Genomic DNA, 14690 nt, shown 5'->3' on the forward strand with positions numbered 1-14690 from the left:
CCACACCCTGGAACTCTGCGTTGTGTTGTTTATGATGATGTAGGGTGGAGGAGGGACCAGTCGGACACAGGTGGTCGTTATATTTGCAGCTCAACTATAGCACATGACACAGAAATGCAGTGCCACCCACCTTCCTACAAGTGCTGAGTGCACTTAGATTTTTATGATTTTCGTACTTTATTTCTTGCAGTATTACACAGTAGATAAGGTGTCAACGCACAGCATAACATAGGCCTGCATCAGACAGAATTCTCACATTAACAGCAAGTGGTTTCAGTACCACGGACAACTCATGCGTAACAGAAAATGCGCAGATCATAGCCTACGGCAACCAGTTAGTGTGGAAACCAGTAAGGACACAACACCGGCCTTTAGACTTTCTGTTGTCTCACGCCAGTGTTAACTTGTAGTTTAAGATTGAGATGCCAGCCGTTGTACGAAATATGTTTTTATCAAACTTGGCTGGGCGGGCCAGTGAGTAAGCAGTGAGTAGGCCCATTACTGGCTACGCGTCTGGACTACAGATCTCGAGAAAATTATCTCATTATCTCTGGAAAACAACTGTGTCGAGATAACGAGATAATAACAAGATAATTATCTTGTTATCTCGGGAAAAAAATATATGAATGCATGGCCGTTTAGGGCTTCCGTAAGGGACACTTATGCTGTTGTCTGATTTATTTAAAAAGCTGCCTTTTCATAAAATCTAAGTGCAATCAGTAGGAAGGTGGGCGGCACTGCATTTCTGTGTCATGTGCTATAGTTGAGGGGACAGCTCATTAACAGTAAAGTTGTGGCCATAACTAAAATCAAGATTCTTAAATCTCCATGGACCTGAGAGGAATTGCAGAGTTGGGTGATGATGCTCTGTGGGTTCCTACTTTAAATACCCCTGGCTCATCCCACACCAAAATTAAATTGATGAAAAGTTCACATTATTTTATGAATGTGGATCATATCAGACTGCGTGTGAACTTACAGTCCTGAATTGTAACCACTGTGAAATGCGACATGACTGTTCAGCCTGAGGTCGCATTGGAAAACATCAGATCTGTATCCGATTTAGGATCACAAAGAGGCCCTGTTCTGATTTGAAAAAAAATTAGATTCCATGTGAACCGGTGACTCTGTCGCTGACAGACCATGTGAACCAGTAACTCTGCCGCTGAGACCATGTGAACCAGTAACTTTGTCGTTGAGACCATGCGAACTGGCGACTGCCACTGAGACCATGCGAACCGGCGACTGCCGCTGAGACCATGCGAACCGGCGACTGCCACTGAGACCATGCGAACCAGCGACTCTGTCGCTGAGAGACCATGTGAACCAGTAACTATGCCCCTGAGACCATGTTAACCGATGACTCTGTCGCTGAGACCATGTGAACCAGTAACTCTGCCACTGGGACCATGTGAACCGGTGACTGCCACTGAGACCATGCGAACCAGCGACTCTGTCGCTGAGAGACCATGTGAACCAGTAACTCTGCCGCTGAGACCATGTGAACCGGTAACTTTGTCGCTGAGACCATGTGAACCAGTAACTCTGATGCTGAGACCATGTGAACCAGTAACTCTGCCACTGAGACCATGCGAACCGGTGACTGCCACTGAGACCATGCGAACCGGCGACTCTGTCGCTGAGACCATGTGAACCAGTAACTCTGCTGCTGAGACCATGTGAACCAATGACTCTGTCGCTGAGACCATGTGAACCAGTAACTCTGCCACAGGGACCATGTGAACCGGTGACTGCCACTGAGACCATGCGAACCTGCGACTGCCGCTGAGACCATGCGAACCGGCGACTACCACTGAGACCATGCGAACCAGCGACTCTGTCGCTGAGAGACCATGTGAACCAGTAACTCTGCCGCTGAGACCATGTGAACCAGTAACTCTGCCGCTGAGACCATGTGAACCGGTAACTTTGTCGCTGAGACCATGTGAACCAGTAACTCTGATGCTGAGACCATGTGAACCAGTAACTCTGCCACTGAGACCATGCGAACCGGTGACTGCCGCTGAGACCATGTGAACCAGTAACTCTGCTGCTGAGACCATGTGAACCAATGACTCTGTCGCTGAGACCATGTGAACCAGTAACTCTGCCACAGGGACCATGTGAACCGGTGACTGCCACTGAGACCATGCGAACCTGCGACTGCCGCTGAGACCATGCGAACCGGCGACTACCACTGAGACCATGCGAACCAGCGACTCTGTCGCTGAGAGACCATGTGAACCAGTAACTCTGCCGCTGAGACCATGTGAACCAGTAACTCTGCCGCTGAGACCATGTGAACCGGTAACTTTGTCGCTGAGACCATGTGAACCAGTAACTCTGATGCTGAGACCATGTGAACCAGTAACTCTGCCACTGAGACCATGCGAACCGGTGACTGCCGCTGAGACCATGCGAACCAGTAACTCTGCTGCTGAGACCATGTGAACCAATGACTCTGTCGCTGAGACCATGTGAACCAGTAACTCTGCCACAGGGACCATGTGAACCGATGACTGCCACTGAGACCATGCGAACCTGCGACTGCCACTGAGACCATGCGAACCTGCGACTGCCACTGAGACCATGCGAACCGGCGACTGCCACCGAGACCATGCGAACCGGCAACTCTGTCGCTGAGACCATGCGAACCGGCGACTCTGTCGCTGAGACCATGTAAACCAGTAACTATGCCGCTGGGACCATGTGAACCGATGACTCTGTTACTGAGACCATGTGAACCAATAACTCTGCCATTGGGACCATGTGAACCGGTGACTGCCACTGAGACCATGCGAACCGGCGACTGCCACTGAGACCATGCGAACCTGCGACTGCCAGCGAGACCATGCAAACCAGTGACTCTGTCGCTGAGAGACCACGTGAACCAGTAACTCTGCCGCTGAGACCATGCAAACCGGCGACTGCCACTGAGACCATGCGAACCGGCGACTTTTTTTAAAAGCCTATCTTTTCAACCGGTGAACGGGGGCAAGTGGGTCCAGAGGTCATCCAGCTGTTCTTGGACTGTGGGGGTGTCTGTATTTTCAGAACCTGATGATACACAATACCAAATTTATTCATACATTATAAATACTCAATTGTGAATTAATATTTTATTATTCAAAGGAAGTAGTTAAGACAGCAGATTGTATTATCAGGCCATGTCTGTGTCCACTGTGATGGGGAAAAAAACAAACCCATACCTTGTAGACTGGAGAAGGAGTTGTGGGTCCGTTATCCATCATCCACAGCCGGCTGGTTGATGGAGGTCTTTGAGGTACCCCATGGTTGGAAGTGGTTGGGCTAAGTGGGGCAGGATCTGCAAGGTCGAGACTTGTCCAACGCACTTTCTGAGCGGCATCTTCGAAGCAGTGGTCTTCCTCGTCTCACTTGGTCCTGCAATATACAATAGCCTGTACAACAATAACTCACAAAATAACACAATTGTAACAATAATATGCAACTGTAAGTGATCTGAACTAAATTAATTTGCTAACTTAACTGTCCCTAGACCAGCATAAAAAGCTAAACTATACAAACTAAATACTCTACTATAAACCTAACCTAAATATAAATGTGCAAAAAATATGAAAAGTTAGCTTAGTCTGTCTTGAAGATGCTGGACACAGAAAAACCTGGAAAAGTCAGAAAATACAGTGATTTCTATACTATATATTGAGGACCACATGCTGAAAAATCTGCATAATGTGAAATACAACAAACAACAACATGGTGATGGCTTCTCAGGTTTTAGCCTACAAAATAAATAAATACAACATGTTAATGAGACAGCAATACTTAATTAGATGAGAGTTTGACCAAGTGTCAATTAATGAATGAACATTATTGTTACCAATTTTGTTTACTAGTTACTAGTTTTTGTACTAATAATCTATTTTCCCCCCATTCTCTGATTTAAAAATAAATAAATACATGAATAATACTAATAATATTGATTATCCCAAATACACCTTTCCTTCAGATATATTTGTATATCACTATACATGACATCACAGAACAGTGGTTGAAAGTTCTTTCAGAATAATAATTTCAGTGTTTCTCAACATTACAAAAGCATTTTTTTTTAATTGCTTACCTGAAAAGGTGAAGATAAACAACTGAATGCTGAAGGTCAATGAAGAACTGGATACTCAAGTCTCTTAGGTGAAGTAGCGTTTATCTAGAACAGGATGACAACCGTGAGCATTGCAGCAATGTAACAATAATGTGTTATTAATGTTTTAAATAACTGAATTAATGTATCACTTATTCATAAAAATCAGTATGAAGCTGAATATAATCATTTGAATTAAATACACACATAGCACCTCTAGAAACATAGCAAAATTTTCAGCATATGTGCCCCTCTGCATCCTTTATAGATAATATACATTTTAACTTTCTTCATACATTTTTACGTGTTTTATACATTTTTATAGCACCCATGGTCCTCAGGGGTCAAAAAGGACCTCATGACATTAGACTGGTTTTAGGAAATGTAGAAAAAAATATTACCAACTTTTTTTCCACCTTTTAAGATAACTCATGACCAAAAAAAATTATATTTAATTTTAAAAAATTTAAAATAAAATATAAAATAAAATTAATAAAATAAAATAAAATAATTTTCATTATTATTGGTCAATTTTATTCAAATATACAAATATCAAAACATAAGTTTCACTAAAAGTTGACATGACCTACTCTGTGCATTCCAATCAAGAATTATTTTTTTCCACTATAACTATTGAAAAAAGTATTCAGGTTTTTTTTTTTTAACTTTTTTCTCTTGAAATGAGGCCTAATTAATTGAGGCCTAAAAAAGAAAAAATTATGAAAATTATATATCAATCAATCAATTTTTGGGGCCTAAGTTGCCTTAAATGATAAAATGATTAAAAAAAAAAAAAAAAGTTGGTAATATTTTTTTTCTACATGTCCTAAAAACAGTCTTGTGTCATGGGATCCTTTTTGACCCCTGAGGACCATGGGTATATAGTCGACGGGAGGACCACACAAGGGTTAAAAAAAAAAAAAAAAAACATAATTTATGAAAGTAGTTTATGTTAATAACAGTCTTTGACAAACACTCACCAGTAAATAAATGGTCAAGCTGTAAATTTGTGAGGTGAAAAACAGGATTAAAGCTTGCAAAGAAGATGAATATGAATGGATAGGATGATAATTCTATTGACACCACAGCTCGGTAACACCATGGTAATAGTTAGGTAATAATCTGATAATAATGGCGAATACTTTCAAAAGCTTTCAGTGTAATAGTACCCAAATGCACCCTATACTAAATTTAAGCCATTAATGGCTATGACTCTGTTATTACAAATACACCTTATTACATAATAACCTCTATTATCAAAATAGTACTGCAGTATTAATATCAGAAGAAAACAGGATTAAAACCTACAACGAAAATGCTTCACAGCACCACTTGAGGACACACACACACACACACACACACACACACACACACACACACACATACATGAATTTATCCAAAGCTGTTTAAGCCTACATTTTCAACTTCCAATAAATCTCTCTCTCTCTCTCTCTCTCTCTCTCTCTCTCTCACACACACACACACACACACACACACAGTACATCAATATTAGTCACAGGAGCACATACTTCAGGTACCAGTTGACATGACAAATTGGAAAAAAGAAATGGTAATAGTTTGGGTAATAGTATGCTAACAGTAGTGAGTAACATGGACATCATGTAAATCTTAAATGGTGAAGTAAACTACCAGTTCATCATTACAGTAATTTTTTACAGCCCTGACTCCATGGTTAAATGTATATCCCCATGATTATCTTTTCTTTTTAACCTCTCATTACCAAGTGACATGAGTTTCAGTTTAATATTATCCAAATACACCGAATGTTCAAATTTAGCCATTGATGAGTATGACATTGGTATTACTATTACACCTTATTACATAAGAATACCAAAACATCCTCACAAAAAACAGGACTACATTATCAAGAAGCTACCATCAAAATCCACATACAATTAGCTACATATCACAGTTAAACAAAAATTAGTCAGGCCAACACAAACCCTACATTAAAAATGGCATTTAGACAACATTAATCAAGGAAAATAGCATAAGCTAGCAATGTTTTAGCATTATTTTATTATTATTAGCATAATGACACCTTCCCAGATAGACACAAGACAAAACACAGCAATCATAAACTGTTGTGGCCTAGATTATCAACCCACAATGCATTATAGGCTGTCTGTCAGTAGCATCAAATCAGTCAAACTATGCAATGCACTCTTAGAATCAATAGTGTTTGCTAACACCAGACACATCTACTGTTATAACAACTGTTAGCATCATGGTAACTGTAACATGGAGTAACTGTGAAGATATTCTGCCTCGACGGACCATTTATAAATTGCTTCGACATGATGCTAAAGCTAGCTCGCTAGAGAGCGCTATCTCAGACCTGAGACCAGTAGCCGTGAATAAATTAGCAAAATAAAATGACAAACATCGTCCAAATGAAACTCAAACAACTTGCAACTACATTTCACAAAATTTTCGGCAGTAGTTTAAAAGTTCAAATATGAAAATGCTAACATTGTAAGGCACAATTGTAACGGTAGTATGCTAGCAAAACACGTCTTCTTACCTCAGACGAAAAGCTTATTTTGTGTGCTTGCTTGCAAAAGCACACTAACTACTATTCACCGGGTCTATTTTTATAATTATTATTTTTCTTCCGTGTTGTTTTTCCGTCGACTAAATATCGTCGACTGGAATATGATGTTCATAGCTGCATGCGTTCCCTATCAGGTGGATGGCAACAAACCAAGCACTTTGAAACAAGAGAGTGGTTGTGCGTCCCGTTGTTGGAAGTTATGTCTAGAATTAACTCAACTTAATTTTTTTAACCTTAGCAAGCAATTTTTACCTTAAACAAGTGGATTTGTTTCCTAAATCTTAACCAAAGTGTTTTCAGTGTTTAAAACAGAAGTTGTCAAGTGTTTGCAAATGTTTAAGCGACTGTATGTCACATATGTCATTGTGTCATATGTCACAATGAGAACACATGTTGCAGCAGTTCGAACATCAATATTCAACATATTTTTGGTGAAAAGTCAATATTTAACATGATCTGTGATTGGCATAAAAGCAAAAATACCAACATCTATTCTGGCGACAGGGTTGGTATTATGTATTGTCTGCAAGAGAAGAATTTCCCATCAGTAGCAATAAAGTTGAAGTTAAAGCTGAAGTCACGAAAAAGAACACACATGAACACACATGACATGAACATACAGGTTTAACCAGCTGAAGCTCTGGAGGCTGTCGGAGCAGCTGAACTGTGACCACACGTTGATCAAACTTTGATAGTCTCGCTTGAACAGAAGAGACTGTGTGTCAGTGTATCAGACGATGACATTCAAACTATGTTACTGCTACAACAGCTCACTTCCTGCTTAATGTTTTTATTACAGAGTGTGTAATTAAATGACAGAAACATAAAACCAACATAACCCAGAAGAATTAATTTCTATTTTCTTTGTGACCTTGCTTTGCACCTATTAACATGTTTCTGTGTAAATCGTGGCCTGATTATTGGTCTGGAGGAGTGTTAACTGCATTAAGTTAGAGTGCACAGGAATTTGAAAACTGGGGTTAAACTTTAACTCTGAGGAGTAACTCTGAGGCAAACAAGCAGGAGCACATGACTCCCTGCTCCTTCCTCATTAGCCCCTGCTGCCCTTTGGCCCAGAGGCCAGAGGAGGAAATACCCCCCCCCCCCCCCGTTTCCCCCTCTCTCTCTTCACACAACACTCTCTCCATCCTCAGGCCTTTGACCTCAAGCGAATGACGGAGCAATTTAAAATACACAGGGCAGTGGAAGCTGCCAAAGAAAAACATCTGCTGGGGTGACTCCACAGCAACACGCAGTCCAATCAATATTTGCCCTCCTCCCCGCCCTGGACCTGCTGGAGATGGTGGGAAACTTCCCATTTGGTGTGCGTTGTTGTCATTCAAATCAGCTATCTTGTGTTTGCTGTGAAAGAGGTATCAACCCATTGTTTGTAGAGGAGTCAATAGAACTGTTTACTGTAACGGCAGTCCATGTGTCCGCTGTAAAGATAAGATTCATTATTGAATGTAGCTGATGTTAAACTGAAAATGGCTTTGCTCTGGCTCAACCACTTGAACTTTGATACTAACAAGATTTCTGTTTTATACTTCAATATCTTAAAAATTAGTCGGCAACTCATTGGTTGTTTTGGTCGCAGTTGGCTAAGATATTTTTATGCTGAATTACATATTTTATCATCTATGGATGTAAAAAGTCTCTCTTTTTCATAGATTGGAAGCCCAAGAGTAAAGACACACTGGAGATAAAGCAAGGTCTCAATACCAGCCTTTATTTCTGGTCAGGTAAAATTATGCAGATCTGGTCTCAGAATAACATAATTCTCCCAGGAATTCAGTTAGAGTGAGCCACGAACATTATAAAACTTTACATTTAATTCTTCTTGCCTACCCCTGTACAAAAAATGGACAGGCCCACATCTATGAGTTACCAAGTCTAAACATGACAGCTGAAAACCCAAACTGTACCTTTGTAAATATGTGAGGAAAAAGATTATAAAATCACAAGCAAAGTTTCCACTTTGCTTGTTTAGCCTACTCTGCACAGCATTATAATTATCCAAATATAACATGGGCACATTTCTGGTGATTTTTGCATGATTCTTTGTGGAGAAACTCATAAATCAACTAATCAATTAGTTGACAAAACCGTACCAAGAATTTCTTTAGTGAAGAACAGTCTGAAAAATTAGCCACATAGAGCATCTACACTTTCTTTTTTCCAGTTGAAGGTAAATCTCAACTTCAGAATAATTCTACATTTCAGTAAATATAGTTCTTCATTTGCAGACAGTTAGACAAGAAGATTGAAACCACTCGCATGTTTGTGTGCTTAGTGTGGAGCTAGAGCCAGGACCTATTAGCTTAGCTTAGCTTAGCATGAAGACTGGGAGCAAATGGAAACAACTTTCACATTACCTGTAGTCGTTTGAACTGTTGTTAACATACAAATTGTTCAGTTTTGATTGATACCAGTGCTGTAGTTCTACAGTAGGCCTAAGTACAACTCAGATTCCAGAGAGTTTGGGACTCTGTAAAACATAAATAAAAACAGAAAGTATCGTATTCAGAGTGTATTTAAAAAAATATATATTTTCAGTCTGTATATTAAAAATCTTGTCTTTGTGCTATATTCAATTAAATGCAAGTTAAAAAGGATTTGCAAATAATTTGTTTTTATGACGTTTTTCACAGTGTCCCAACGTTATTGGAGTCAGTGTTGTATGAGGCAACTACTTACTGTAGGAAACATCACAAGGCAGCATATCCTTGTTTACTGTCTAACGTCACTGAAAGTTTCCAGATTCCAGTTGCAAATACTGACCTTCTATTAACTGTGATGCTATTGTTTCAATTTGTCACATAAAGTTTAAATATTCAAATGCAAAAGAAATTATGGCTGGCTTTGAGGACACTGTGTGTCATTTTAAACACATTTTCATAGAAAACCATTATGATCATAATTGCATTTGTGGCATTTTCTTGTTGTCTGTATGAAATGCCATGAACAAAACGGAATAATTACAACGATGACTTTTAGTATAATTAGCATCACATATGGTGTGCCTCAACTTGACTTCAAAATAAAACTGATGGTTTGAGCTGGCATTGTGCATTGTTTGTGAGGATCTGCAAGCTAAAGGATCTACTTTGTTGAGTTAGAGAGACTGATGTGTACTTAAATAACTGCTCAGCTAAATGTTTGGCTTCAGATTTAAAATGATTACCATTGACAGATTGCTGTCAGCAGAGGGCTCATTTGAAAGATGAACTTCTTTGCTTTTAACTAACGTTACTAACGTAACATTTTCAGACGGGGCATTAACCTAACACTCTGCGTAGCCACAACAATTTGATCGTGTTCCCAATCAACAAGTTCAATCTCTTGTAAGTCTGAGTCCAATCTGTTGCTCCCTGCTCGTGCCCTCTGCTATCACCAGACACTGCCTAAAGGTCAACTAAGGTGCTTAGGATGACAGAAAAATTAACCTAATCAGCTCAGTGAAGGCGACTCAAATGCTTTAACGGGATTACGACCAGGCCACTCCCCCGGCCATCTTTCCCCTTTAAACACCTTATTGCTCTAATCTAGTGCTCACAAGCTGACGAGCTAACTGACCTCTTTAGATCATCTGCACATTGTTGGTCTGGACACTGATCTGTGGTCTGATGTCATGTTCAGCAAAGCAATGTGTTTGCGTGTTTTAGTTAATTAATTCCCATTAACTTTGCATTAAGTAATATATGTTGGACTTTTCTAATGAACTCTGTGCATATTTTACATACATTTTTGTCCAACTTGCATGCACCCTTTAGAGTGTGAATGAGACGCACTGGGCTTTACATTAACTCTAATGTAAACCCACTCACTGCAATATTAGATGCTTAGAGTAAACAACGTAATATAAATAGCGTAAAGGTCTACCCAGGGCGAGTGAGAGGGGTGGTGGATGGCTCGAACCAACCCTAGACTTTGACCCAGTGTTCATGTACTGTGTGAAACCAAGAGTCAGTGTTCATATTTGGAGTCGACCTGTGAAAGTGCGTCCAGTAGTTAAATGTAGAAGTAACTAACCTTAGTCAAATGGTTTTATTGCCTGTTTCAGGTGAACATGGGAGTTTATTTTGTGTTTCCAACATGTCCAAAACTGACCCAAAAGGGTTCAGAGGCCCGTGACAAATCGCCAGCCTCTGAGGAGTTGGGATGAGAATACGTTGAACCCCTATTTTGATATTGCACTGTAATTAGTTAAAAGGAAAAAGGAGATACGGCAGGGTTTCTATAATATTCATTTAGTATCGGCGGCCCAGGCACTAGCGAATGCAAAAACACTTGAGATGTCGTGACAACCGTAACAGCTAGAGCATTCTGTTAGCATTACTCCAGTTTCTGAATGAGGTTTGACCATAGACTGTAGCTGTATCCCAAAGTCAAGGATCATTCCTTCGGAGTCGGGTCCTCCGGAGGCGAGGCAAGAGTCCTTCCTTTCACTGGTGTAACGCACAAATGGGACAGCCTTCGGAGTGTGCAGCTGTGCGTCATTGCGTAATTGGACGTCCTGCTTAAATTCAGCACCGCTCTCGGGCTTTTGGCTAAGATCAAGTGTAGTATCTGTTCTTATCAGTTTAATAATAAATAAATAAATAAATTCAGCGCCGCAATTTCAAAATCAGTTCACGACATGGATGTGTCTTTGGCATCAGCACTCTGACACATATTTGTGAAAATGGAAGAAGATGCTTTAAGGTTGAATGTCCACGATTTAGTAAGTAAAAGCCACAAAGTGGATTAAACCTGAATATTTAACTAATGTAGAAATGTATAACTTTTTGAATGGCATAGTTGCACATAGTACATCTTCATCTGACGCATATAAATGAATTAACAATAACTTTAGCGACTGAGACGGCATTAATTAACTTAACCGGCAATGTATCAGGATGACGTTGATTATCTTTAGCATAATATTCTGGCATTTGTTTATGTATATGTTTTTGCTTGACTTTGAACACACGTTTTGTGAGTTATGTGACAACATTCAGTGTAAACTGAAAATACTTATTTAAATGCATATTGCGCCACCGGCATCGCTGTTTCTACGCTTGCCATTTTTAACCCATTGAGGCCTGAAAAACCGATGGGCGATTTTAAAATAAGCCTCTAATTTTCTGGAAATTCTGGAAAAATTCTGGAAAAAAAAGTGTCAACTCTTCCTACTAAATAATAGATTTTTCAGCCTCTGTAGCAGATAGAAATGATATTCAAAAAGTATTTGAGAGCTTATACAAATACTACAAAACAACGTATCCGCTTTCCAGGCTTCAATGGGTTAAATCTCCCGGTAGACTGGTGTGCGCAATGCTTTATGGGTAGTCGGAGCGCACGGAGGATACACACATGCATCCTTGGAATCTGGGCAAAAGAAGGACTCTGGAGGATCCTAGACATTGGGACAGTCCTTCGGCGGATGTCGATGACGTAGTGTCCTTCAAATCCAGCCGTTTGAGCATCCTTCCTTGACTTTGGGACACTGCCTGTATATGGGTTCGACTGCCTGTCAGAGCGAATGGCTAGCTAACATTACTGGAAGAGAACAAAGCACACTGCAGCCATTCAGCCTCCACTGGTTTTCCTGGTGCATGTATTTACTAAGTGTTACAGTAACCCGCCTTCAAAATAAAAGCAAACACATGTAGCTTTCAAAATGAGAGCACATGGATGTGTTAGCAGAGTCCACCACAGAACTTACAAGAAGACTGTCAAAATATGATGCCTTTAATAAAACAGAAGAACCCTTATTCTCCTTCACAATAGTTAATTAAAATATGCAATGATTAAGATGTAATAGTGGCATTTCAATGTGTGAGAGGCCACCAAATTTAGGCTTTTAAGGCGAAAAAATAGAGGAAGCACTGGTTACGGTGTGTTGACACCAAACCCAAATTGAGCTTTTCACTTGGCAGTATTGCAGATAAAGACATAAATAGAGCGATGTGGATGTGGATTGACATGATTACACAAACAAAGTAAAAATATTTCAACAGCGAGAAATTCCTGTTACAGTGTGCTGCAAAAGCCTATCAGTGCTGAGATTCTGCTGCGTGGCGTAGCCCTGCTCGATCTGGACGTTGCTGGGCAGAGGGATGTCTGGAGTACTTTGCTGAACCTGCTGCCCCTGCGACCCGGCCACAGATAAGCTGGTGAAAATGGATGTTCAGCTCTAAACAAGATAAAGTTCTTGGTTGCAATATAATCAGCAGAACTGCAGCATACAGGCGCCCCTTCAACCAAATGTCCATAACTGTTCAATCTACAGTACAAATACAATAAAGAACATTATACTTTTTGACTTAATTCTGCTTAAAAGCAATAAGAGCTGTGTATCAGTCAGAACATATGAGCTATGAGGAACCAATAAAACTTTATAAAAAAGTAATCTTCTGATAGATTATGGTAAATGATTCTGTTGAATTGCCTGTGCCTTTAGCATTAGTTTGTAATAGAGCTTATTCCTAATAAACATCTCTGCCCTCCTGCAGTAAGTGTGCCAAGTGCTCATCAACAAAGTCAACAACTTTCTTAACCTCGAGACAAACAGGCATGCAATCCTTTTATCAGAGCTTGACCATGAAAATCCTCATAATTGGACTCAGTTTCACCAGCAACAAGATTTCGCTCTTTATCTGGTGGTGTGATGGTCAGTCTGAGCTGTTTGCTGGCATTATCTGAGTGGGTGAGAGCACAAAGCAGATGTGATCGTCCATTTGATTGAGGTCAAATCTCTTTCGTGCCAATTGTACCCCTCGCCATCCTGCTGACCTCTCCGCGGGCCTGACGGGTGTCAGAAAGCTCAGGAGAGAGGTGTCAGGTCAGTGTGGCACAGGGCAGAGAATAGTGAGATCAAGAGAGGAGGCGGAGATGAGAGGGGATATGGAGTGGTTGTGACAGGTGAGCTAATGGCTTTGAGAAAGAGAGGGCGCAGGGATGAAGCAGGCTGTGATCTCTTTATACAGCTTACAGAGGGACAACTTATTAAAATGAGGAACGGATGCAGAGCGTAAATGAGTTGACCTAAAACCCCGAGGTCACTGCCCCTCCCTTCTTGTGGATGTGTGTGTGTGTGTGTGTGTGTGTGTGTGTGTGTGTGTGTGTGTGTGTGTGTGTGTGTGTGTGTGTGTGTGTGTGTGTGTGTGTGTGTGTGTGTGTGTGATTGTGTCCACCCCCCACACTGATTGACAGCCTCTGTCGTTGTCTCATAATGGTTTGAGTATTTTTCCCAGGCACTGAAAAACTCCCCTATCCACAGGCTCCAGCGTTGCCTGCTACATGTGGGGGTTTTAAAAGGTGTCCAGAGATGTGGAGCTTAAATGTTACCACATAAGAGTGTTACGACCGCTATAATGTCCAAACAAAATGCTGTTTAAATACCCAAATCAGTCTGTTCTCATGTGCTTTGTTTGCCTTTATTATCTTACTTGTACTTTAGTGCACTTTTACAAAACTAGATTTCAATACATATTTCATCACACACATATAACTACAATCATTTTATCAGCAACAAGATTAGATTAGACCTCTCAAGCTTTCATGTTGGGTCAAGGTTAAAACAAGGTTTTGTTTATTTAATCCACAAATGTTGAAGTGTGTCTGAATAACATTTATTTAAAAGTAAAAAACTTCCAGCAGTTCAACAAGTTCCAGTGGAAGAACAGGCCTCATGCAAACACATTTTCCTCTTTTGTTTTTTGTGTTCGTATCCACAATTTATTTCCATTTTCTTAGTACCCATTGATTTTTCTGGCTTTTATCAGTGTTTCATATTTTTTCATCATACTACATTAACATTATGTCAGTTTCATTACTGATGAAGTTCTCCCCCTTTAAGCCTTTTTGTGATGCGTCACTCCAAAATAGCAAAAAAATATCCAAAAATCTGCACACTGTTTTAAAAACTGCCAGTTGACTGTGCTACAACATTATCATATATATATATATATATATATATATATATATATATATTTTTTTTTTATATATATA

General features: G+C 40.1%; 1 long non-coding RNA gene and 1 other non-coding gene across 2 annotated transcripts; one reads left to right on the forward strand and one right to left on the reverse strand.

The window, feature by feature from the left end:
* Positions 1 to 2977: 2977 nt before the first annotated feature.
* Positions 2978 to 4419, reverse strand: LOC131978179 (uncharacterized). The gene is made up of 3 exons (XR_009394939.1): positions 4103 to 4419; positions 3210 to 3641; positions 2978 to 3057 (listed from the first exon to the last, which is right to left on the reverse strand). It is a non-coding gene; the product is annotated as an uncharacterized LOC131978179 (long non-coding RNA).
* A 6807-nt stretch (positions 4420 to 11226) lies between these two features.
* Positions 11227 to 11410, forward strand: LOC131978467 (U2 spliceosomal RNA). The gene has a single exon (XR_009394981.1). It is a non-coding gene; the product is annotated as a U2 spliceosomal RNA (small nuclear RNA).
* Positions 11411 to 14690: the final 3280 nt, after the last annotated feature.

Source organism: Centropristis striata, chromosome 9, assembly GCF_030273125.1.
Source record: "Centropristis striata isolate RG_2023a ecotype Rhode Island chromosome 9, C.striata_1.0, whole genome shotgun sequence".
Taxonomy (NCBI): domain Eukaryota; kingdom Metazoa; phylum Chordata; class Actinopteri; order Perciformes; family Serranidae; genus Centropristis; species Centropristis striata.